The sequence below is a fragment of the Lolium rigidum genome, chromosome 3 (genome assembly GCF_022539505.1).
Source record: "Lolium rigidum isolate FL_2022 chromosome 3, APGP_CSIRO_Lrig_0.1, whole genome shotgun sequence".
Lineage (NCBI taxonomy): Eukaryota > Viridiplantae > Streptophyta > Magnoliopsida > Poales > Poaceae > Lolium > Lolium rigidum.
Window position 1 is genome coordinate 80,077,092 of NC_061510.1, and position 25,928 is coordinate 80,103,019.

General features: G+C 42.9%; 2 long non-coding RNA genes across 3 annotated transcripts; both read left to right on the forward strand.

The window, feature by feature from the left end:
* The first annotated feature begins 20,394 nt into the window (after positions 1–20,394).
* LOC124699377 lies at positions 20,395–20,963 on the forward strand. The gene is made up of 3 exons (XR_007001367.1): positions 20,395–20,466; positions 20,593–20,666; positions 20,912–20,963. It is a non-coding gene; the product is annotated as an uncharacterized LOC124699377 (long non-coding RNA).
* Positions 20,964–21,029: 66 nt separating this feature from the next.
* Positions 21,030–25,456, forward strand: LOC124697057. 2 transcript variants are annotated; one of them, XR_007000754.1, is made up of 4 exons: positions 21,030–21,059; positions 21,474–21,590; positions 22,379–22,476; positions 25,111–25,456. It is a non-coding gene; the product is annotated as an uncharacterized LOC124697057 (long non-coding RNA). The 2 variants fall into 2 exon arrangements; XR_007000753.1 differs by lacking the exon at positions 22,379–22,476.
* The last annotated feature ends 472 nt before the right edge of the window (positions 25,457–25,928 follow it).

The following is a 25,928-nucleotide window of genomic DNA, read 5'->3' on the forward strand; positions in this document are numbered from 1 at the left end:
TGAGGTGCCAAAAAATCCAAGAAAAGAAAGTTTTATAGTACATAGAGGATGACATGCGGGTCCCATTTAGCACAGCGGTATCACCGTTTGAGAGGCGGCGGGGATCGAAAGAAAAAGGCAAGTGACCAAATTTGAGGTGCCAAAAAAAATCCAATAAAAGAAAGTTTTATAGTACATAGAGGATGACATGCGGGTCCCATTTAGCAGCAGCGGTATCACCGTTTGAGAGGCGACAAGGGATCAAAAGAAAAAGGAAGTAGCCAGAAATCAGGGGGTCAAAAAAATCCAAGAATAGAAAGAATTTTGGTTCATAGAGGATGACATGCGGGACCCATGATCCCGCATCGTAAACGGCTCGATCGGAGAGCGTTGAACGAGATGGCGCGATCGAGAAAAAAAACAATGCCGTAGAGGCTGCCATCCGGGCCCTACATCCCTCGGCGGTGCGGATTTGCGTTGACTCGGCCGGCGAACCCGAGAATTCGAGATGCACCACGTCCCGGGCCACCATACGCAACGTTTTGGCCGTTTTCGTCGGGCTAGGTGGCCTCAAAAACGAGAAAAAAAACTTTTTGACATGCACAACGGACAGACCCAAAATCGTCGGCCATGGTACACCAGCAACCACGGCGCGACTTCAGCTTCGTCGGCCATGGCAACTTTTCTTGTAGTGGTTGCGGTATGGAAGTATCTCTCTTTAGTTGGTTATCTATGTATCCCTTGGTATGAGTTATCGTTATGGAATATAAATGAGAAGTCTTATCATTTACATATTGCACATCTTATTTTAGTTTGCAATCTCTATTATATGATTGATCTTGTTGTTAGTATTGGTATCACTTTGGGAGCATTGAGTAAATCTATTTGGTTTTGGCAAACTTAGCATTGGTCAATAGCAACAACACTTTGAGTTAAGTAGAAAAGAGGAAATACATGTAGATATGTTATTATCTTTCTTGTTAGTTCCTAGCTTAGTATTCTGAAGTTAAAATTGTTTGTGCTTACAAGGAAGATGCATGATTGTTTCTATCACATGTATATTTGTTTGTTTCCCTCAACTCTTATGCTTGCTAATTAACCTTTCTAGCCAAAGACCTGTACTGAGAGGGAATGCTTCTCGTGCATCCAAACCCTTAAACCAAACCTATGCCATCAGTGTCCACCATAACTACCTACTATGTGGTATTTCCCTGCCATTTCAAGTAAATACTTCATGTGCTACCTTTAAACAACTCAAAAGTTATTACCTCTTATTTGTGTCAATGTTTTATAGCTCATGAGGAAGTATGTGGTGTTTTATCTTTCAATCTTGTTGAGCAACTTTTACTAATGGACTAGTGGCTTCATCCACTTATCCTATAATTTTGCAAAAAGAGCTGGCAACGGGGTTCCCAGCCCCAATTAATCAACTTTCATTAATAACTCTCTTCACATGTTTTGCCCTGATTCATCAGTAAGCAACTTAATTTTGCAATAGACATTCCTCCATGGTATGTCAAATGTTGGAAGGCACCCGAGTATTCGGTTAGCCATGGCTTGAGAAAGCAAAGGTTGGGAGGAGTGTCATCCTTAAATAAACTAAAGTACATGTGTAAACAAAAGAGAAGAGGGATGATCTACCTTGCTGGTAGAGATAATGTCCTTCATGGGAGCCGCTCTTTGGAAGTCTGTTTGGCAAGGGGGTTATAGTACCCACTACCATTCGTTGACAACAACAAACACCTCTCAAAACCTTACTTTTATGCTCTCTATATGATTTCAAAACTTAAAAAGCTCTAGCACATGATTTAATCCCTGCTTCCTCTCTGCGAAGGGCCTATCTTTTACTTTATGTTCGAGTCGATAAACCTATTTCCCTCTATCTTAAGTAAGCAATTGAGTTGTTGTGATCAAACCATTTATACTGTGATCTACTTAATCATGTCTTTTATTCTTCCTTGTTTAGTACAAGTTTTTATCCAAATGAATATAGCTTTGAAGGTTATGAATGATTATGAGGAGATTATTATGATTGAGTATGCAAGTTTTGCCATATAAGCTTTAATATAAGAGCGCTGCTCGATAAATAAGTACAATCTGTCAATTGTTCTCTGACCAAGAACGAAGTTTGCCATGACCAACTATGATTTCCTATGCACCTTTATTCGTGATTTCCTTGTACTTGTTACAAGTTGAATCATATGAGGAAGTTGTTCACTAGAATGTCTTGTGTGAATTAATATGATGCTTCTTGTCCGTATTTTATTTATCGACTCTTCACTCCATAAACATGTGGTCTTGTTTACCGAGTTCAGTTTCGCTTGGGGACAAGCGAAGTCTATGCTTGGGGGGAGTTGATACGTCCATTTTGCATCACTATTTTATATCATAATTTACTGTTATTCATTGATATATTTCATATTTAGAGATGATACTTATGTTATTTCATCTATTTTGCATGTTTCATGATTATTGGAGAATCGCGCACCGGAGTCAGGATTCTGCTGGAAAAAGCACCGTCAGAATGCAATATTTCGGAAGATCAACAATTGACGGAAATTACACGGAAAATCTTATTTTTCCAGAAGACGGAGGTAGCCAAAAGGAGGAGCCGAGGAGGGCCGCCATGGCCCCCCCATAGGCCGGCGCGGGCCCAGGCCTGGCCGCGCCGCCTTGTGGGGAGGGGGCCCACAGCCCCCTCTGGCCTCCTCTCCTTCGCGTACTTCTTCGTCCCGAAAACCTAAGCTCCAGGGGATAATCGCGAAGAGTCACAGCCGCCTCTGCGGGGCGGAAAACACCAGAGAGAAAAGAGCTCTCCGGCAGGCTGAAATCCGCCGGGGAAATTCCCTCCCGGAGGGGGAAATCGACGCCATCGTCACCGTCATCGAGCTGGACATCATTGGGATCATCATCACCGTCATCTCCATCATCATCACCGCCATCTCCACCGCTGCACCTCGTCACCGCTGTAACATCTAGGGTTGAATCTTGATTGTTTGATAGGGGAAACTCTCCGGTATTGATTACTACTTGTTATTGATGCTATTGAGTGAAACCATTGAACCAAGGTTTATGTTCAGATTGTTATTCATCATCATATCACCTCTGATCATGTTCCATATGATGTCTCGTGAGTAGTTCGTTTAGTTCTTGAGGACATGGGTGAACTCTAAACGTTAGTAGTGAATTATGTTGGGTAATATTCAATGTTATGATATTTAAGTTGTGGTGTTATTCTTCTAGTGGTGTCATGTGAACGTCGACTACATGATACTTCACCTTTATGGGCCTAGGGGAATACATCTTGTATTCGTTTGCTAATTGCGGGGTTGCCGGAGTGACAGAAACCTGAACCCCGTTGGTATATCGATGCAGGAGGGATAGCAGGATCTCAGAGTTTAAGGATGTGGTTAGATTTATCTTAATTACTTTCTTGTATTTGCGGATGCTTGAAAGGGGTATAATCACAAGTATGTATTAGTCCTAGGAAGGGCGGTGCATTAGCATAGGTTCACCCACACAACACTTATCAAAACAATGAAGATTAATCAGCTATATAAAGCGAAAGCACTAGACTAAATTCCCGTGTGTCCTCAAGAACGTTTGGTCATTATAAGTAAACAAACCGGCTTGTCCTTTGTGCTAAAAAGGATTGGGCCACTCGCTGCAATTATTACTCTCGCACTTTACTTACTTGTACTTTATTCATCCGCTATATCAAAACCCCCGAATACTTGTCCGTGAGCATTTACAGTGAATCCTTCATCGAAAATGCTTGTCAACACCTTCTGCTCCTCGTTGGGTTCGACACTCTTATTTATCGAAAGTACTACGATACACCCCCTATACTTGTGGGTCATCACGTAGCACCAAAGATAGTGCAAAAACACGGAGTCAATTGCAACGATGATGGAACAGAGAGTGAACAAAGATCATGCATGATAATATGGGCTCGAAAAAAAAGGTAGCCTCAGTTACATTGGACACACTTATATCCAGGATTTGAGTCACTAAACTAAAGATCATGCACAACAAATTTGTACACACCAATTGTTTACTGACCAAACCCTGAATCAATTTGTGCCCAAATATTCATCATCATCGGCACACTTAAACAAAAGCAAATCACAAACAGTAATAACGCAAGATCTAACACAAAAGGATTGAACTAGGAACAGACGAACCCTAATAACGCAAGATCTAACACAAAAGGATTGAACTAGGAACATGCGAACCCTAATAACGCTAGATCTAACACAAAAGGATTGAAAATGGTATAAGAACAAGGGAGCAAAGGGTTACCTCCGGCTCGTCGTCGATGATGCTGGTGTCGTAGGGATTCTCCGGCGCGACGTACGGCACTATTTCGTACGGGTTCCAAGCGACGGGGGCCTGGACGGTGGCGGCGGCCGATGCGCCGACGGCTGATGCGCCGGCTGCTACGTTGGAAGCATCGACAGGGGCCTGGACGGGGGCAGCGGCCGATGCGCCGGCGGCTGATGCGCCGACAATGGGCATCTCATTCTTCTCCATCGCCGGTGGTTTTCTTCGGGGTTTTTTCTTCGGTTGTGGAGAAGATGATGGGACAGGAGAGGCGGTTGCAGTGAGAACGTGCGTCGAGGGAGAGAAAAAGGGCTCTATAAAGACGAAGGTGGCGTGTACCGCAACACGCATCCGCTATGCACGGCTGCAGGCGTGCACGCGACGCGAGTCTAACCCTGGGACGTTTGGTGTACTCGGTTATAACCTCGGTCCTTATACGGAAATTTTATCCGTACTCGGTTTTCCCCTCGAGTACTTAGACTGGCAAGTGCAATATACTCAGTTTTACCCTCAAGTAGCTGGTCAACAGAGAGTCAACAAATGAGATTAACATATCTAATTGAGTCATTTCATGCGCAAAAAAATCCAAAATAATAAAACATAGTGGCACCTACTCATGGAGTCTTCCTACGCAACCTGCCACCTAGAAAACCTTAACAAACATATATAAATCAAGTTTTACCACAAATTGCCACTTCTCAGAATCAGTAGTGTAGCTATGAAGATGCATGGTTTTCCACTCAAACCCCTTTGCAAAACATCTTCCCCCAAAACATAGTTTATCTAAATGATGCCATAATTGTCACACTCATGTATATTTGAATTGCAAATAATTTGATGTAGCCCAATAAGAATTATATTGTACAAAACATGCATTTTTCATTTTGTAGTTCTTTTGTTTGAATCCCTTAGTCTATTTACTATTTATGTGCCCTTGGATTCTTAGTACTACTCAGTTTTGCCCTCAAGTTCTGTCACAAATGCTCTCAGAAGCCCAAACTTATCCTGATTGGTTGAGCCATTGTCACACGGATCGACTCCACGAACCGTTGATCAACTGATCTAACTGGCAGTATACCCCTCTCCGTCTCATTGTGGCCACCCCTCTCTCTCTCTTCGTGGCCACCCCTCTCTCTCTTTGTCGGTGGAGAGTTCCACTCCTCTATTTATGTGCAATAACGAGTTTGCCACGTAATATAGTTTGTGGATTTCGGTGAATGCATTATTTGTCACCCCTCTAACAAATATCAACTATCTTTAGCTTTCCTTTTTTTAGGGAATATAGTTTGGGATATAGTTTTGGTAATTTGAAACGGCCCAAATGTGGTATAATTTTGGTATAAACATGAGGCATACATATTTGCGGATTTTGGTGAATACATTATTGTCACCCCTGTAACAATTATCAACTATCTTTAGGTTTCCTTTTCTTTTAGGGGATATAGTTTTGGCATATTTGGGGGATTTCGGTGAATGGATTCTTTGTCACCCCTCTAACTAATATCAACTATCTTTAGCATTCCAATATAGTTGGTAATTTCGGTGAATGCACACACTAACTATGAAAACAACTACAAGTACATGTAACTGAATAATGGATTTGTAACAAGGTATCCCTTGTAACAATTCTAGCGCCTGGTGAGCAATGATAAGAATCCGATCGCAATTATAAAACAGAAAAAACAACCAGCCATCAGATTAGCTTACTTCTTCAACTCGATCGCGCTGCCTTAATCGCTTGTTCATTTTCTTCAGTTCTCCCTTCACTTTCACAAGTCCTGCATTGGGAGCATTAGGCATAATCAGAACGGCTCCTCTCTCCGCCGCATTCTCTACAGCAAGCCACCCCTCCCAAATTGCGCTCCCCAATAGCCCCAATTGATTCCTGCAATTGAAGCCTCTGAATGTACACATCGATCCACTCGAAATGCCTGCATTTCTTCAGGATCTGAAAACAACAACGTGAACCCTAAATCCCAAATTTGAGGGAATAACAAGAAAATCGAGAGAAAACAGAGAAATTGGAGCGATATCTAACCTTATCCCCCTCTCTATATGGCAAGCACTCGCATGCAAGGAACTCACGTCCACGGTTGCCGTTGTCGTCCGTCTAACAGATCGACCGCTTCAGAGGCTCCTGGCGTGGGCAGTCAGGGCATCTTGTCAAAGGCACAGGTCCATACTGCGGCCATGAAGAACGGGAGGTCGAAGAGAAACTAGACATCACCCGCTTGCCGGAGAAGGGCTGCCGCTGGCGGAGAAGAAGAACAATGGGGCGCGGGGAAATAAAGGGGAAGCAATGGGACGGGCACGGGCGTGGGGAAAGAAAGGGGAAGCAATGGCACGGGCACGGGCGCGGGGCTGGCTCGGGCTCCCATTTTGCACCGGTCACCTGGGTAAGCTGTGGGTCCAGCGCGCTAACGTGGGCAAGTTGTGGGTCCCACGATGATCTGGATAAGTGGAGACGTGTCCACTGCGGCGCACCAACAGCGGCCCCACTTGCCAGCACCAACCAACGTCAACTAAACGGGAATCCTCCGTCCGACCTCCTTCTGCGGGTTTCAGACAAGGGATTGGGGAAAACGGAGGAAAAACTAAGGAGCTGGGGAAAACTGAGTACAACTAAGGACCTGAGGGCACGAAAATAGAAATCCCTACATCTTATGGAACAAATAGGTTCGTGAAAGTCTTTTATCACACTCAGTTGTCACTAAATTGCTTGAGGACAAGCAATAAGCTAAGCTTGGGGGAGTTAATACGTCCAAAATGTATCTACTTTCCCGAACCTTTTTGTTATTATTTTCCCTCAAACTTGTGTGTTTTGAATGCAACTAACGCTGTTTTCAGCAGAATTGCCCTGGCGTCTTGTTTTTGTGCAGAAAATCAACTTTCGGGAAAAATCCCAGAAATATACCCAAATGCCTTATTTTCCCGGGGAACTCACGGAGCCAGAAGGTGAAGAGCAGGGGGGCTTGGAGCTGGGAGTACATGGCCCAGGTGCGGCCCAGGCCTGGCCGCGCCTGGGGCGTGTATTCCCGACCCCTTCGTCGTTTCGGCCTCCCCTTTCGGCTATAAGATCCACTTCACGAGAATACCCCAGGGGGTTCGAAGTTATTCAACAGAAAACTCCATAGTGCCGCCGCCTCGCGAAACCCTATTTCGGAGGCAGGAACTCCGTTCTGGCACCCTGCCGGGACGGGGAAATGGAGATCATCGCCATCGTCATCACCGACGCCTCTCTATCAACCATCCATGATTCCCCCATCCATGTGTGAGTAGTTTCCTCGCTGTAGGCTGAAGGGGATGGTTGGGATTGGATGAGTTCGTTCATGTAATAGCATTAGAATTGTTTGGGGCATAGTGCCTGGTATCCGTTGTGAGTATTTTATGCATTGTTGCAACTTGTTATACTTAATGCTTGTCACTTTGGGCCGAGTGCCATGATCTCAGATCTGAACATATTATGTTTTCATGATGATGCTTTATATATTGTTCTTGATCATATCTGCAAGTTGTATACACATGTCATTGTTTGGAACCCGAGGCCCCGAAGTGACAATAATCGGGACAACCGGAGGGGATGACTTTGATGTGAGGATCACGTGTGTTCACGGAGTGTTAATGCTTTGCTCCGGTACTCTATTAAAAGGAGTACCTTAATTACCAGCAGTTTCCCTAGAGGCCCCGCTGCAGCGGGCTGGTTGGACAAAAGATGTCGCTGTTGCGGTCAGAAACCCACCGGCGGGCAGCGACTGGCAACACCGTAGAGCCGGGAACAACTCAGGGCTGCGGCTGGCCCCAGTCCCTCAGAGCGACGGCACGCAAAGCCTTCTGGTCACACGTCCGATGCTTGTCGCAAGGGCGTGCCACCGACCTATACCTGGTCGGGAAGGTGTTGGATGATGCCTCGCTTAGTTTCCTGCATGGCATACACGTAAACGTTAAATACGAGCCTCGATCGGCTCTCAGGTTGTCTTGTGAATCGGCTCAAAGAGCCGATCCACCCATGATTCGTACGAGGTGTACGAATATATGGTGGTCCTGCTTGATCAAGATAAAGCTAAAGCGATCTACGACGATTTAGGGTTTTCACCGCATAATCGGATCATCCTACTCATGATTGGGCCTCGCGCTCGCGTACGGTGATCGTAAGCCGATCCTAGATAGGGCCTAAAAACCAACACAAGGTTGATCTCCGGAACATCCTGTCTAGGGCTAGCAAACTACACCCTACACGCCGCTGGATCCTCCAACCCTTTGTAGGCCTAACTATTGCGGATATTAAACTAATCCTTGAAGAACAAGGAGCAACCGTAACGGATCGGATCTACTAAACAATGATCAAGCGGGGTGCCGCCCCTACACCTAAGATAGGTGTAAGGGCTAGATGTATAAGGGTTGCACTACGACAGCATATGATACGAAGAACAATGCTAACCCTAACACATCTAAGATAACTACGCTGCTCGCCATCAAAAAGGCTTCAGCACGAGCAACGCATGAACAACGTAAATAAGCTTATGCTGCCTAGATTGCAAGATGCGATCTAGGCAGCATGGTGCTTACCAGGAGAAACCCTCGAGACGAAGGAGTTGGCGATGCGCCGAGATTGATTGTGTTGAACGTTGGTTGTTGTTTATTTCATAAACCCTAGATACATATTTATAGTCCGTAGACTTTCTAATTCAGGCGTGCACCTAACCGTGCATGGGTAAAACTCTACCTCCTAACCGACACGTATCCTACTATGGTACAGATACACGGGCAATTAGCCCAAACTTGGTACACCAGGCCGATTCATGTATTTCTCCTATATATAAATCTTCAAGCCCATCTCCAATCGCGGCCCACCTCGACTTGGTCAAATTCCGGTGATAACACATGCCCCCTGGTTTTGGAATTGATAATTCCAAAATCACTCGTTTTTCTTCGTCGGGTCATGTCATGGCAGAGCAGAACCGTCGCAGCATTCCTCATCATGATGCCCTGCCTCCTCAACTATTCCGCGTGATTTGACCGCTGTCTTTGGGCACCGCCTCCTCGGAAACTGCTGTGGCATTGAATTTCTACTATAGCCCCTTTATTTAACCGCCCTAAGCAGTTTGCCACTTCATCCCTTTGCTCTGTTCTGGCCATCGGCACCCAAAAAAACCCCAATCTCCCATAGCCATGTCTTCCTCTTCTTCCTCCTCCGCCTCGTCGGTCTTCTCTGACTCTTCCTCATCTCGCGAGCCGACGCCGGAGTGGGGCTCGTTGGCGGCGCACGACATTCTCGCCCCGACGACGTGGGACAAAGAGGATCATGATTCCTCCATCTGGTCTGAGGATGACAAATCCCTGACCGATGGAGAGGGCGACCTTCAATTCCTCGTCGAAGGGGAAGAGGAGGCGGAGAGCGAGGACGACCGCTTCTCCTGGGACGATTTCACCTCCTCCGAGGAAGAAGTGGAGGAGGACGACGACGACTCCCTTGAAGGTTACCCACCAGCGAAGCGCCTCCGCACCTGGTGGGACGACGACAGCGATGACGATGATGAGGAAGATGAGGCTCCCGTAGAAGGCTACGGAAGCTCCGATGAGGAGCCTATCAGCAGCTGCGCCGGAGGCAGCGACGACGAGGGCAGCAATGGCCCCTAGATTAGGGATCAGTAGTAGTAGTTAGCTTTTGCCCTCTTCTTTCCTGAGCAATCGGCTCTTTCTTTGTAAGAAATCCCTCTATTAATGAAGAAAATATTCCTCAATTAATTTTGCTCCCTTGTCGACTTTGCCGATCTCGAATGGAGTCGCCGTACAAAGAGCCGATAGCAGGACATCGGCTCGCATTGCGATCTGAGGCCAAGCTGTTGCCTAACCACGCGGCCCAACAGGCCTCACTAGGCCTAATTCTCGTCCACACCATCAGACACACATCATGACTTCTGGTCTGAACCGATTCCGTTAACTTGCTAATTTGAGTTTATTCCTCTAGAGTCGATATCAGCGTATCAGCTTTGTTATTCTGAAGTCGATGTCTGTGCATCGGCTGTATTTGCATACTGTTATCCCCGTATGTTTTCTCAAGTCGATGTCTGCGCATCGGCTGTGATTTTTTTTTACTGGCCGATTTAAAATCGGCCTCCATACCTTACTGCCCATCATCCCACATGCTTGGGAAGTACTTCTTGAGGTGTTGACCATTGACGGCTACTGGGAATTTCTCGCCGTCCAACTCTTCCAACATGTATGCATTACCCTTCAAGGCATGGACGACTTTGTACGGACCGTGCCAATTAGGAGACCATTTGCCATATGCCTTGTCCCTGGTTCCTAACGGTAACACAGCTTCCCATACTAGATCACCAACCTGAAACTCCTTTGGTCTAACCTTCTTATTGTAGGCACGAGCTACCCTGGCTTTGTTCTCCTTAATCTTTTCCAACGACCAAAGCCTAAGTTCTGTTGCGTTCTCAATAGTGTCACTCATCAAAGCTGCATATTCTTCCGCTGTCAGATCATTCTGAAACGTGACACGTCTTGATCCAGCCGTAATTTCCCAAGGTAATACGGCTTCCTCGTCCATAGACAAGCTGGTACGGCGAAGTCTTTATAGCTCCATGGCACGGCATGCGGTAGGCCCATAACGCTTCTGATAACTTCTCATGCCAATCCCTAGGGTTCTCGTCAATCTTTCTCTTGATCAGCTTGATTAAGCTCTGATTGGACGCTTCAGCTTGCCCATTAGTTTGAGCATAGTACGGAGATGATCGGATCAGTTTAATCCCCATGTCATCGCAGAACTTCCTGAATTCTTTAGAAACAAAGACCGAACCTCCATCGGTCGTGATAGTTTGGGGAATCCCAAACCTATGAATCACGTGTTCTTTCACAAACTTGATCACATCTTCTGATTTCACCTTCTTCATAGGGACGGCTTCCACCCACTTGGTGAAGTAATCTGTGATGGCCAAAATCCATTCATGTTTTTTACTCGACGCCGGATGGATTTTGCCGATCATATCCATGCCCCACCCCGGAACGGCCAAGGCTTGATGATAGGGTTCATCGCTGATGCTGGTACCATCTGAATCTTCCCGAACATCTGGCACGCTTGGCACCCCTTGTAGTAATTGAAGCAATCTTCAAGCATGGTGGGCCAATAAAACCCTGAGCGCCTGATTAGCCACTTCATCTTGTGAGCCGACTGATGAGTTCCACAGGCGCCTTCATGCACCTCATGTAAGAGACGCAAGTTTCTCATTGCGAGCACGCGCGACTAAATAGGAACACACGCCTATGGTTATTTTATTCTTGGATACTTGTATAACTTTATCTGCAAATGCCCATGTTAGCTATTATATGAGTCGTCTCATTGAGGCAACGCCCGGTTATCCATCCTTGTGCCAACAATATTTTAATCCTGCTGTTTACCGCATCCACCACTGCTGCTATTTTTACTTTATTTCCGCAGTTACTTTATTACTGCCACTGCTATAAAACTGTTGCTACTGATAAACCCTGCGAGCTAGTCTATTTCCAGGTGCAGCTGAATTGACAACTCAACTGTCAAGGCTTATATTTATTCTTTGGCTCGCCTTGTGTCGAATCAATAAATTGGGTAATGCTTCCCTCGAAGACTGTTGCGATCCCCTATACTTGTGGGTCATCACATCTTCATCCTCTTCCTCCTCCTCCAGTTCGTCCTGCACCTCCGGGTCATCGGCGACAACGTCCTGCAAACGAAAATAAGGCTGCAAATAGACCAAAAGTACCCATTTAGATCATCATAATTACACAATGCTGAATGTGGTGTTTTACCGTGTTTGTTTTTTTTCGTCGTCCCATATTACATTTTTTTGATAAAGAGCATATATTAATATCGCGAAGAAACCAATTACACCCAGCCCCTGCAATAACGTATTGCCCTAGCGGCCTTATAGATATACATAAGCAAAAAAAAAAAGAATTACAATAAATGAAAGTCCCGCTACAGAGGCTACAGAGATCAGATCTTTGAAGCAACAATACTAACACCACCAATACAACTCCAGAAGTCCAGCTTCTCCGAATGCGATGCCTCTAAGAAGTGAATAGTGCACAAGAGACATCGTTGTCCGATCATATATCTTAGGTTTTCATCCTGGAGAAAAATTATTCCGTCCAAAATACAATGCCTTCAACAAGACCATTGCTAGGCACAACCAGTTAAGGCCAGACCTTGGACTTTCACCCTGAAAGGTAAGACTCTGGACATCTCACGTGTTGTCGCCCCCATTTCCTATGCCGCTCCTCCAAATTACAAAACACCAATCCAATTCATCATCACCACAAAGAGTCGAATCATCGTTGCTAGTCCCCAAATCTCGACTTTCATGACATTCTCCAGCAGCTGACTTCACCATGGAACGAGAAAGAATGCTCCATGATGGCAACAATCAGCAGAGCTTCATAGCGCTCTCTTTAAAACCAAACGGTCAGATAAAAACACGGGTACACCCAATCGAATCTCATCCGATCCAACACTCATGGATGAAGCGCCCAGTGGAGTACACCGGCGGAGCCATCCAGAACACGACACTCCCACCAGATTGATGGGGACATGCATACGATAGATCTTCATCTTGGCACGTGAAGAATCCTAGGACTGCCACCATTATTTGCAAGACCAGCGGACCCCACGCCGTCAGTCAACTCCCAACAGGAACGATAGAAGAGAAGAGGGCAGTCCCAGAGCGCTGAAGAATCGCAGGCGTGGTAAATATATGAGGAGTCCTAGTCAATATCCTATCCTTGCATAACAAGTTGTATATGTCAATGAAATCTATATAAACCTGACCGTGGCCATCAGCCACGGTACGGCAAATACGTCTTTTAACTTATTGGGGTATAAAATTTTCGGTCGCTGGGCAAGGTAGGGCGGCCGCAATACCTCACCCTACCGGCAGCCTTGTCGCTGGCTTTTGATGGGTGCTTTAATTGATATATAACGTTTAAGGCACTTTAGACATGTGCCATGATAGATATATCTTTGAAGGCATTTCTTTGACGTGCCCTATTATGTATACTAGATGATACCCCGCGCGTTGCAGCAGAATATTTGCACATATGTTGAAGCGTAGATAAAAAATAGACAAAACACCTTCAAAGAAAACAAACAGATGAAAAGAGAAAAGGGTGGATAGTATTAACTTATGGGATGTTTTGAGGTGATTCACCGATTTACAGTTTTTAATATTGTTTATACTTATTAGATAAGTAGGAACTTTTAATATTCTTCTGTTCGCATGAAAAATGCCGACAATATAAAGCTAGCTAATGGGTGCTTGCCATTCTTTAGTTGTGTCAGCAAATATTTCCTCTCCGACCTCAGGCTCCGAGGCTCCCACTCTAGCTGCAGCGAAACATGGGAGGAAAATAAAGGAGGTGCCAGAGGAGGAGCGGCGGACCGCCGGCGGTGGAAATCAAGAAGATCCTAGGAGATGAATTGGCACGAGACTTTTCAAGAATACTCCGTAATATCTAGTCAAAGCGGTGGGAGAATCGCGCACGATCTTTTCACTCTCGTGGGCCGTCCGGGTGACCGGCAACCGGAAACCACCGGAGGTAATAAACAGCAAAAAATAAAGCTAGAAGTTGCAGTTATGGATATAAATAAGGAAACAATTCTGCACAAACATACGTGTCACCCATGCACCGCGTGAAGGAAAGTGAGAGAAATTAGCACATCTACAGTGCCCAAACTAATATGGATGCTCTAAACTGATTAGCTTTTATATAGAGTATAATATCTGAAAATTGTAGACTAATATACAATTTTGAGTTCGCGGTAGAACACATAGCAGCAAGACACCTTTTAATATTGGCTTGAACATATGAAGTGAACATTCACAATAATCATACATAAGTCCTCATAGTAGGGAGATCAATATAAATAAATATTAAAATAACAATTGCACCAAGTAACTGGGGAGAGCCAAATCCTGCGGAAGCCATTTTGAAAATAAGAGCCTTTAAAGCTAGCATTTTGGGTAAGGTGTATCGAATATAAAAATGCAGTCTTGCAAAGATAGAAGAATAACGACCATTCGTTATATAGAGGGAAGTATAAACATGTGTCTTGACATACCAATTGTTTGTATCAGTCATGGAGGATGAATGTATATCTGCCATTCTGCCAAAGGTCCATGTGAGCTTTCAAACGTAATGAAAGAAAAGAAATTATATGGCAGCATCACATGTCCAAAACTGCATATGAAAATATAACAGACAATTTTCTTTGGGACTACTCTTTTATTTTTATTTTTTTGAGGGAGGGACTACTCTTTTATTAGTACAACAACAAAGCTAGATGGATCGGGAGTAGGCAAGGCAATTGTTGAAGACATCAGGCAAACCTGCAATGGAATTTGGGGAACAACAATCTAGCAGGAGATTGTAGAGAGAATTTACTCTGCGTTCAAAGAAAGGAAAGGAAACATATATTAGGTTATCTAAAGATATGTGAAATATGAAAAGTGAAAAGAAAGATTGGTAAGAGAAAGGACTGTTCGTGCTTACAGCATACAGCGCATGTAGAGCAGAAAATCAGCCAAGATGCTGAGCCTATTGCTGCATGAACAACCTGGCCTTTTCTATACCTGAAATAACGAATATATAGGTTAAAAAACTGTGATAAAAAAGTAAGCGGTGATAATTCCTGTATAGCATCTGATCCAACACCGGCTTGCAAAGCTGAAATACAATCTGGGTCATAAAACCTTCATTTGACTCATAAAATCTTCATTCTGCGATAGAAGAAGGAACTCAAGGATATGCTCCAGTTCCATACAATTTGTTTTGCCATATGTAGCCAATACTTACCTGAAAAACAAATAACATGCACTCAGGCAAGATCTGTCCGCATGCAGGCCATCAGACGGAGAAGTCTCCAGCGAGCAGACTGAGAGGCAAGAAATCCAAATAAATCAGGAGGGCCCGAGATAGCAGCTGACAATCCGAAGGAATCAGATGTAGGTAGACCGTCCAGCGCTTTTCCAGCCGGAGATGAACCTTGCAGATTAGGAAGATGTACCGAGGGATTGTAAAAAGTAAAGGAGAGGAATATGATGGGGAGTAATTGGTGTGGATGCGGATGTCAGCAACTCAGCATGGCTAGCTTTTTAAGGCTGGAGGCAAGGGCGGCGGCGGATGAGCTCCATTGAGAAATTTTCGGTTGCTGAATGCCCGAATTTAACACGTAGTAATTTCATGAGCATTAAGTCGCGGCATCACATTCGTCGGGAGGAGGACGGACGTTGGCGGCGGGGAGGAAGACGAACATAATAGCTAGGTTGCTGACCTTTTTTTTTGCGAAAACGTCCAGCGAGTAGACGAAACGTCGAGCGAGTCGGCCATCGAGCTTGTGAGCTGACGAACGAAAATGTACCCATTTGCTAGCCGAACAACATATCCCAGCCCATATCAGTCTGAAGCTACAGCCCATGACGGTCCGAACCAAGGGGAAGCTAGTCACGAGTCGCGGCGACGCTGTGCAAGGTAATAAGGCTACGTGGCTCGCTGTGAGACCAGGAAAATGGAGCCATCTATTAAGAAAAAGAAGATATGTATCTGGAACACTGCGGACTAGTGCATGCATTGTCGCTGTAAATATGTCCTTACGTGATGTATTCATCAAGCTGAAGGAACTAATACGGTGCGCCAGTTTGAAGAGTAGTCATTTTCAGTAGTTGCCGAAACGTAAACGAACAGCTCCTTTAATAAGTTGGAGCCCAAGCTTTTATAGCCCAAGCTGCAAATACCGGTTCAGTCACTTTCTCAGTTGCCGAGACGTAAAAGAAACAGCTTTTAAATTGGCAAATGTATCGCTGTTTTGCGTATCTAAAGGTATGATTGCTGCACCCCCATGGGCTGCTCCGAGGCTATCCACGCAAGACACCCGGCACTCGCTCGTAGGGGGCCGATTCTGTGTCGTTCGATCTGGGAACGAAATCCGCATCCATCTGACCCGTTCGTTTGTCGAATAAAAACGCTCACGAAAACCTAGCCTCCAATCCCATCTCTTCCCCCACCCAATCCGCTCGCCTCCTCCTCTTCCAATCGCGTTGCGTCAACCGCGCCTCCTCCCGTCGCTGCCGCCGCCGTTCGGCTCGTCCTCTCCATCGCCGGCAACCTTCGCCTCCTCTACTCCATCCAGTCGCCGTCGCGCGGCCTCATCTCCTCGCCGGGGTCGGGGGCAGCGGCCAGTCGCCATCACCGTCGCCTGCTCCGCCCTCCTCTTGGCAACTCGCCGCCATACTGCCAAGCATGGGGGCCGCCGCCGCGCCGCGCGAGACGACGAGGACATCAGACCAAGGATCTACTGACGTGAGGAGGAGCTACCTTTCCTCCTTATCTGGACGAGCTCGCTACGTCCCCGGCTGTGCCGCCGGCAAAACTACAACCATTGTTCATGGTGATTCCCCTTTTTGCCTTATATTCATCTCCTATATTATTTTGTAATGATTCCCTCTTTGATTTGGTTCCAGATGTTTCTTAACTTTTGTTTCTTTCAGATCTTGGACCTCTTGTTTTCCTGGCTGCTACTTCTCCATTGATGGTTCTACAGGTTAAATCATTTGACTTTTGTTCTCTGTTGGTGTTCATGGTCCGTGCCTCATGTTAGGGAAAAATATTGTGGAGAGGGCTTCTGCATTTCTTTATGGTCCTCTGTGACTATGCTAAAGAGAGGGCTTCAGAAGGCTCTGTATTCTTCTTTCGTTTGCTTTCCTGTAGATTTTAGCCAGTAGCTAGATACAGAGATTCAAGTACACAAGATTTCCCATGGCCTTCTAAGAAGATTTTTGTTCTGCTGTCAGATTTGTTAGGTGGTCTCCCAAGCGTTGTTCAGAATAGTCATGGAGGACGCCGGCCAGCGGCACGACTTCTTGCCCTCATACACCTCTTCTCCCTATGCCACTGGATTTATAAACGACGGTCATGTTGCTTCATTTCGTTGGTTCTTGCAGGAGTATCTGTGTAAAATATATTTCACTCAATGGGCATTTAAGGTTTGAGGATGTGAATTGTTCCCTTGCATAGAGATATTTTTTCACATTATGTCATGTTGTTTGATCATAAATTATTTGTTCAGTTGCATTAGGCGTTATTTGGCTAGATCGGTACCATGTGAATTGGTATCATTGTTTGCTTATACCAACAAACTTTTTATCTAACAGGTTTGTGAGATTGATTGCAACAAAATCTGATATGCGTCGGAGTTTGAATTGGACCTTTCCAAAAAGAGCTAATAGGTCTCTCTATAAAGAGTACACATCAGAAAATTCAATGCAGTCCCAATATTCTAAGAGGTACATCACATTGCTTATCTTTGTTAGTTCTTACTATCGTATTCCTACGAATTTGATATGTGCCGGAGTTTGAATGATGCAGCGTACAAATATATAGAAGATGTGGTTGTGTAAAATGGCTCGATGATGAACTCGGTTTCCTGATGTTTAGGTGAGCCTTTTCCCTTTTCTTGACCCATGAGTTACTATGATTACTTTTTCATCCGTTTCATGCTGATAATCTGCGATCTTCGTGCTTATAAAATTATGCTAATGGATTGAGCTTATGGTAACCTCAGTCTGTATTTCAAACAGGTGGTGACTTTGTTGTTGGGCTCTACCCCCCCGCAGGCTGATATTAGAGGTTCATGGATCTTTTTCAAAGCTTTGGCATTTGGCATCAATTTTTTTAGTTCGAAGATTGATTAGCATGGAATAGATATGATGCAGATTGGTGCAGCAATTTGTGTGATATTTTGCAGCTTTGAAATTTCATTTGTAGCCTGAAGGTGTTAATACAAAAGTGTGACTCTGTTACAGAAAATGCATTCTTCGGAGAAGTGGCAGGTGCATATACATTTAACGCTTTACATCAAACCCTATTTTTGGTCTCTTTGAAATTTCTCAGAGGTTGATAACACGGACAGTCTGTCAGCTGGTTGGTATCAGTTTGTATGTGCTAAGTTGTGCTGGATTGATTTCATAAGGATACAGTGAGATTGACCTACATTGTGTCTTTTCAGATGTTTTTACAAGTTTGTTGTTGATGCCATATCATTGGTTTTTCCATGTTGCAAAAGGTAGCTCGGATGCGCAACACTAGCTGTGGTCTTTGTTGTGTCCTCTAGCTGCAACTTGACTCTATTCTTGTGTTTCTTGGTGCTGCAACTTATCTCATGATTGTGCATCTGTTGTCCTAATCTTCTAAATATATTGTGCTGATGCCCAGATGCATACTGTCCATTTCTGATGTCTTGGTCAATCAGCTCTAGGTTGCGAGGTACTTTTTCTGGCCAATACCAGTTGTACATTTTATAGTTGTCCATTTTCTTAGAATGTAGTTTCTCCAGGTGCTATCTTAACAATTGTAATAATCGGGTGGCTAGCTTGTATACATGGAAATAAATTAGTATCAGGCTGTTAAATGCTGGCTTATTATGCTTACTAATATTGTTGGATTAAAGAGAGGAGCTAACTGCATTTGATTGTTTAAGTATCAATCAACCTTCTTAGACTGGATGAATTAGTTGATCCGAGGTTATGATGATTGTATGATATACTTGAGAAATAATGCTATCTTTAGAGAATTTCATCACCTTCTACCTTTGTCCTTTTTTGTGCAAGTTTTGGTAATGCTTCGGTTTAGGCACAGCCGTACAAATTTGTGTATTGTTGTCAGACTGCAGCTATGTTTTGGTTTAATCACTACTGCACAAATTTGCTACTCATGAACGTGATACGGTTGTTTGTTAACTGTGGCTTGAGATAATGGAATTAGATTACGTGATAGATGTCCTTGACATTATATACCCCGTGACTGAACATGTGTATATTTTTCACGAAATTCATGTCATTTAGGTCATGCTGCAGTTTAGGCATAGGTATACAAATATGGGTACCATCGATGACTACAGCTCTGTTTTGGTGATATTTCGTTTTAATCACTTGTACCAAAATCTACTCATGAAGGTAATCCGGTTCTTTGTTATTATATAGCTATAGACAGTGGAAGCAGATCACGCGATAGATGTCATTGATTTTAAAGCTCGTGACTAAACCTGTGTATCTTGTCCAGGAAAATCATGTGTCACTTACTTTCTCGCCAGTGTTATCTAAATTCAGTATAAAGTGTTCTCGGAGCGGCAAGGATTTGTGTGATTCATGGCAGATACTGGAGAGGACAACCGAGGATATTCGAATTTTGTTGTATACAATATAAGGTTAACATATTCAAGGAACGAGCACCGTTTGGGTAAATCACCATTTAGCTGTTTCCTTAACCTGACATAATAAAAGTGATTTTGTCCTCTTCACTGCCTTTTAGTCTCTTGACATAATAAAAGTAATTTTGTCCTCTTCACTGCCTTTTAGTCTCTTGAAATATTTCTGAAATTCTTTCTCTCAAAGTTGAGGTTCATGTCACCCCTCTTAATAAATCCATGTTGTATTTGCATGGTACAATGGTAGGTTTTCTGAGAGTAAATAATACAGCAGTTAACAGCTTCAATCTGATAATGAAGTTTCTGACCAGTTCTTAATCCATAAGAAAGTGCAATTTATATGTTATCTAGCATGTGTACTTTACTTAATAGTGCTTGCATGCTTCTATATTACGCTATCGCTAGCATTTCCTTACATTTCTTCTTCTTGGGCTGTAGGAAAATATCAATGGCCTCCATTCAGTTATGTACAGGACCAATATGTGATGAACTCTGCAAATAGTGTAAGTACAAGTTGATTTCTATGTTTTGTTACGCATGTTTGGTACGCATGTTTGGTACACTGGACATTTCTTGGATTATATTGTTACTCATGATTTGCCTTCCTTTGTTTGAGATTGGTCTTCAATGACATGTCTGTTCACATCAATAGATGTGTCTACCAAAATTGGAGTATGTGGTTCAGATTAGCTGAGGATCTTGCCGAGCAGCATGCATCGGTCGTACTTGGAGATAAGGTATACAAAACCGTACCAAGGCTTGCCCCAATTATTTTGGTTTGATTTATTGGAAAAATCACAAGATAAACATGCTTTCAAATATTAATGCAGTGTTAATTTTTACTATTGCATTTCAGATTTGGCATGACGTTTTCTGTCGTCGCGTGACTAACCTTTTTTTTCCAACGGTTATTAATTTTAAAGGTAAACTGTATTATATGCATTCATGTTTTTTGCTTCTGTTTTTTCTAAATAATGAACTGATCGGTAATGTATATTTTGGATTTCATGTGATAAATCTCACATCTTCAAGTGTTGTCTGATTTTTAGAAGCTTTGCAAGTGCCTTCGGCAACTCCTTATGGGTACTTACATGCAATTCACATTCTTCACCGAGATGTGAAGGTAAGTGACAATGATTCGTTTGGAAAATACAATCTGTTGTAATAATGTATACAGAAGCTCCTCATTTGTTCCGGTGCTCCAATATTTTTATATATTGCCATGGACCAAACTGTAAGGCTTAGTACATACTATGCAGCTTAGTCCCAGGAAAAACTGCAATACTTCACATTGTCCTGTAGTCCTGGCAACAATTAATATTGTTATGTAGTCCTCGTAATAATGTTTTGTCAAATGTAATAACGCAGGTGATTTTGGGGTTTGCCAAGTATCCACCGTCGGAGATGAGGAGTGTGGTGCTGGTGCATCAGGTGTGGATGCAGCAATCAAGACCACATGCTCGGCTTAGGGAGCAGCAGCGCACAAATAAACATCGGTTGATGTCAAGGCGCCCAGGTGGGCTTCTCCATGATTGAGGAGAGCATACTCTTAAAGTTTCTATTGCACTTTCTGAGTAGTTTGAACTATAATTTTTTAATTTGTGCCCATGAAGTGCTTCTGGAATCAATCATATAGTAGGTTTTAACTGCTCTTCATATATTATACAGTATCATTTATCAGAATACCAGATTCCTTTATTTTGAGCTAAATTTGATTTACCTTTTTGAAATGCTACATCACAATCAAAATTCGTATCTCCATAGTACATTTTTTTACCAGTGTATTGATACTATATTTAAATAGTACAATAATTTAGCTCGTGTACATGGGTAATTCTTTACAGCGATTTTTTTTTTGTAAATTTGACCATTGGCTGAGCGGCGAGGTTAGTACACCGTCGATGACCTTCTTCCTACAACTTAATCACAGGAGGAAATCGGTTATGTCTCCATGGACACGGTTGGTGTAAGATACATGACCACTTTCTCATCCGCCTCAACTTCCAGTTCATGGGTGCCAACGTCATCAGCACTCTTTACTTGGAAGGTTTGTCGCTTTGACCCTTGTTTGATTGGTCTAATGTTTCATAGAAAATGTTTCAGAAAGTTCCTTTTCAGAGATTTTTATACATGCAGCTTATAAGGTTCTGGCCATCCGTATTATCTTAGTTTGAGAAAATATTTAGTATGACACCGAGATACTAAATTTTTGGTTGCAAAATAATTCTGTCAACATCTTTTTCTACTCGCCTTAGGGATTTCATTCATTCATTCATTCTTTCTTTCTTTCTTTCTTTCTTTCTTTGTGATTTCATTCTTATTTTGTCTCCCGGTCAGGGGTCATCATTTTAGTTTGGGCTGTTTTGTCTTCCCGTGGGTTTCAATGTGTTTTTGTTTTGCGCTTATTGTTGACTTTTCTTTCGCTTCTTCCTTGCTCTCAGGTTAGAATTGGCTTATTTGAAGGAGCTTTTAAAAATGGTATATTATAGTTAATGCATTTTTACAGGGATATTATTCTAATTTAGTATTCTTATTTTGAAATACATGTTAATAAATCACCTCCTGCTCCCAGTAAAGCACCATTCATGGCGGGCACCAGAAAAAAAATTAGGAAGGAATCTCATCCGTTCAAATGAATTACCATTTTTTAATAAAGCACCGCCTGCGCCCATTGTTATCGAATCTCATACTTGATTTTTCGAAGTGCAATGGAAAATTTGTTTATTGTAATGTCAGATCAAATCGCCCCCGTCAACACCTATGTTCCAGTGCATTTGGTGCTTCAGTGCTCTTTTTAATTTTGACGTGAGATTTGAATTTGTTTGTGATTTTTAGTCGCACACGTTGAAAGAATTACATGTACTGGTCGTGCGTGTTCTCATCTCCAGCTACGGCCGCAGCTATGGCGGTCTCATCACCATATGTTTTACTAGGTACAGTTTGTGCTTGCTTTTCTCATTTTTTTATGTATATACCTATGAATATTTGCTCAAGAGGAACTTGTAGAACTCTCTCTCTCTCTCTCTCTCTCTCTCCATACGTCACTAAGGATTATTTGGTTTGTCAGTAGCTTGCAACATCAATAATGTGAATCTTCAGCAATGTTGTTTCAACTCATGATGCTGCATGTTTGAGATTCAGGAAAGCGGGTTGAGTATGTGTTTCATATTTTTTGAGTGAAAGATCAAAACATTAGCGTGCATATCAGGTGAGGAATGTTTATTAGGCCATATGTGCGCAGCGCAACTGTCGTTTTCCATCACGGTTAGGTATTTACTCCAATTTATTGAGCAGGTATTAACTGAATTCTTTATGTACATAGGGGAAAGAAATCATATGTTGTACTTTTTTTGTATTAAGCATTCTTCATGGCTGTAAGATTTTTTAGTTTAGTCATGGTGTTGTTTGGGACTTTGGGTTCCCGGAGCAGCTCGTTTACACGAGCCTTGCATAATAATTTTTGTATTAGGGCAGATGCTAACTATTTAAATGTGCTATCATAGCTCGTGGTGTATTTTTTTGGGTTTGCAACTCCTTGATAATAGAACACCAACTTCCTAGGTTCATATGAAATTCTATTTGGGCACAAGGCTGGTGCCTTTATTCCTCTCTTGGTTTATATGATTTTTTCTCTTGGTTTTTTATTTGCACGGAAGCATAAGGCATATATCTTATACCTTTTTTACTATATTATTATGGTTGCACACTGCCACGAAGCTCCTTAGCCTTTTGGATCTAATTGTAGATTTATATGTTCGTTTTCTGCTACAACTCTGGAACTAACTAATGGATTTACCCATGTATCTCTCCATGTGATTGCTCACCTATTCTATAGTTTTTTTTGTAAGGGTTTTGCTTCAGTGTCCCCCCGCCGCCCTCTTCAAACATTGTGCTTTGTGGATGGCCCCGGTATCAACCCCCTCAACTTTGGTCGTGGATGGGGGTAGAGGGTGGGGCACGGAGCACACCTCATCCTAATTTCATCCCAGCGGCAACGTTTTGTGAAACTAAGAATGTTTAATCAAGTTGGTAGTTAATTTTTATCGAACTTATATAAAATGTACACCGGCACGAGTTCCACGGGATCGTGCGCCAAGGCGCACATCTCGCGCACGGCGAAATTATTCACCACTCAGCCGCCTTAGTCTCCTTATGCCAGGTGAGTTCGAACTTGCGAATTCATGGATTTTGATCAATGTATGGCATTTAGCCAATTAAAATTTATCAAACACTATTACAAGTTAGGGAGTAGTTGCAAATAGCATCAGAGGAGGATTTTTGTCAGAAATATTGTGTTCCTATTTAAACATTAGTTTATGGATAGTGAAATAACAAATCTTTGTTCTATCAACTCCAATATGAACTGCTCTTTTATATCCAAAGAGTCATATGTCCAAAGGTTTCAAAAGATTGTGGCCCTTCCTTCTGTAGTGGGCCTGTAAATATGACTAAGTTCCTGTTGTGGACCTTGTATGGAATTTTCTTATACCATTCCTTGTGCTTTCTGTGTGCGAAGGACTTTTGGTTCATAATGTTAGAAATGGTTTGCTAAATTATATACTTTTTTATCCATGTGTACATTTCTGAAGAAATAGATTGTTGTAAGTTCACCACTGTCTACCTGTAAACATATCGTATCTATTACATATTCGTTCTACTTGTCTGATAGTTTTTTCTGAAGAAAAGGTATACTTTTTATCTTCTGGTATATACTGAGAATATTGTTCGAGGGTTCACCCTGCCTGGTACTGCTGATAGTTTTTGCTGCATGGGGAGTGTTGACTGAATTTAAGGAATGTTTGTTAGGAACTTATCTGCCATGATAGCAGGCCATGTTTAAAAAAGTCATCAATTACAATTCCAACAAATAACTATCATAGCCGATGCCTCACCACATGTCATATTAATGGTGCTTAACATAGTGTTTTACCAATGCGGAGGACGTGGCCATGCGGCAAGGTGCGACCCTAAATTTGACTTACAACCTGTGATTCTAAAAAAATCGAAAGAGTGCATGCTTATGACATGAGGTTTTGAAATTTTGTTATTCACTATTTCGAATCATATTATTATTGTATAGGCCAGAGATTTTTTTCTTCTCTTGGCAGGTCGGGGATAAGCTAATGGTCTTCATTATGTGGTTGACTTAATTCTTTTCTCTCTGATTTCACTGAAATGTTTTCTAACATTTCGATATTGCTTCATATTGCAGCAGTATCATTAACATATGAGATTTATGCTTTAGATTCTGAGACATGTGTCTCTAGATCTTTAAAGTTATACATGTGTGTGAATGTCGAAATCAGTTAGATAGAAAGTTGTATACATATGTGTGTGTTTTTGTCAGCATTTCTGCATCAGAGCATGTGTTCCTTTTTCTGGGCATGTTCTGCATATCTGTAATCATAGTGTGTATGCATCTGCTATTTCTGCGATTCGCGTCTACTTTTGATTCTTATAACTTTTGAATGGATTAAAATATCACTGGACAAAGAAGAATGTCTTCTTTAAGTCTTTACTGAACTTTGAAAGTTTAATGATGGTGACCACTACATATTGTTCAACAGGGCATTGCAGCGGTGGGTGTGAGCATGCTGTTCGTTGGAATGTAGGAGTTCTAGGAAGACCTGCTTTGTGCTCGCGACCGTGTGCACAAGCTACGGGGGGTGCACCAGGTGGCTGAGATTGTGACCGGGTGCCAGGGGCTTCAAAACTGGAGCATGGACCTCATCTCCTTGCTGCCGTAATAATTGGCCACAATACTAGAAAGTCTGCTCCAAATGTTTTATTCTTCTTGATACTAGCAAGTGCTCTTCCTCATATACCGAAGTGACCTCCTATTATGTAAAGACCTTTCTTCTTCCCCAAGACAAGTTCAAGGGTATGAATTGTTCTAAAAATTGTTCTATGAAATTAGTTGTCTTAGAAAAAGCTAGCATATGGTGTGACAATGGGCTGCCTATGTAGATGATAATCATTTTCATACTATACACGAATTTCACGGGATCGTGCGCCAAGGCGCACATACAAATCTAGTTGAAACTAAGGTGACGGCTGCATGCTGCATCAGCAAGCGCCGTGCGCTGTTAAAATGCAGGATTTTCACGTGGCTTTGCAGTTAAGTACATAATTTGGATCTCGGAAAGATGAGCATGACATATGGTTTGCAACAGCAACAGAGTATATAAGGGTTTAGTGTGTTTATGCACGGCAAGTATGATACAAATGTCTTCAGCTGCTGCGGGTGCACGTCAATGTGCCAAATTAATCAGACTGATATCGCCTTGAGAGCTTGTGTCGAAGGAGACACCACCTTTTCCGTAAAAAGGAGAAGAAGCGTTGGGATGCTTGGGTACCCAAACCTAGTGTGAGTTTTAAATCACTG